A 1,433-nucleotide genomic window follows, 5' to 3' on the forward strand; every position below is an offset into this window, starting at 1 on the left:
CTGATACATAAGCCTCTTACACACCCAGACACCCTCACCTTCAGGGAGCACGAGGAGTGGGAGGGAGGAAGAGAATGCAGGGCAAGCTGGTGGAGGTGACAATGGGGGGACGCTTCAGGAGACCATCTTCATGTTCATTTTTGGAGGTAAATACTTTTATTGAATTATAACATACATTCGGACAATACATAAATTATGCACTTTATGGTTTATTACTCTATATGAGTGTAGAGCTCAATGAATTTCCACAAGATAGACACACCCATGTAGACAGTATCTGATCAAAAAGTAGAATATTATCAGTATCCCAGGGACCCCCTCATGCCCCCTTTCCAGGCACAATACCCTATCCTGACTTCTCATACCATAGATTAGTTTTACCTATTTTTACCCTTCATGTAAATGGAACCACAGAGCATGTTAACTTCTGTGTCTGGCTTCACTTTAACATTACAGTTCTGAGATCTTTCCGGGCTGTTGTGCTGACACAGCCTTAAACACTATTCGTCCCTGGAGATGCACACACACTTATAAGAGCTCACACACAGGCAGGGTCATGTGTATAGGGTTCTGCCATAAGTATGCACATAAACTCACACACAAGCACAAATGCACACCCAAGTTCTCATGCACGTGTGCACATTCTCATTACGCTCACACGCGTGACTATCATGCACACATATATATATATATAAATATTCCCACCCAGATGCTCATGGTTATACACACTCACGCGGGTTCTCACACACACAAACACGTTCTCAAGACAGGTGTGCTATACTCACGTTGGTTTTCCCACACAAATGCACACCCTCACACCATGCCCCATCCGGCTCGTGTGCGGTGCCCGTTTCTCACACACCCGTGCCCACTATCTCACGCTGAGGCCCACCCCCAGCCTCTGTGGCTCAGGCTCTAAACAGACAGAGGAATGTGATCAAATCGACAGCTGAAAACTGTCCTGAGAGCAAAGCTGTACTTTGTTGAGAAATCTGAGCCCTTATTGGAGGGATACAAGTGTCTGTGTGTCTGGAGGCTGCGGGGAGAAGAGAGGTGGTGGGGTGGTCTCCCAGGGCGCCTGTGGCCATTGGGCTGTTTCTATTATAAAAAATGATGAAAGGACCAGAGCAGTGAGAGCACGGCTGTGAGTAAATAAAGCTGCCACCTTTGACCCCTGGAGGGCAGGGCTCATCACAGAATGAATGCTCATTAGGGAGGGGGGTGCTCAGGCCCAGCCCAAGTTCTCCAGCACCCCAGGCTCAAGGCCAGACTCCCAGGGGGAGGGGGACGGGGTGGGGACCTGAGACGCTGTATGATGCTAGGGGACATTGAAAGGGAGTAGGGGGAGGAGGTTGGGGACATTCATGGGGGAGGGGTGGAGACAGGGAGGAGGGCTCTGACTTCTGACTCTCTCTCTCTGTCTCTGCACCTCC

The sequence above is a fragment of the Monodon monoceros genome, unplaced genomic scaffold (genome assembly GCF_005190385.1).
Source record: "Monodon monoceros isolate NGI ecotype Baffin Bay Population unplaced genomic scaffold, NGI_Narwhal_1 Super_Scaffold_4, whole genome shotgun sequence".
Classification (NCBI taxonomy): Eukaryota; Metazoa; Chordata; class Mammalia; order Artiodactyla; family Monodontidae; genus Monodon; species Monodon monoceros.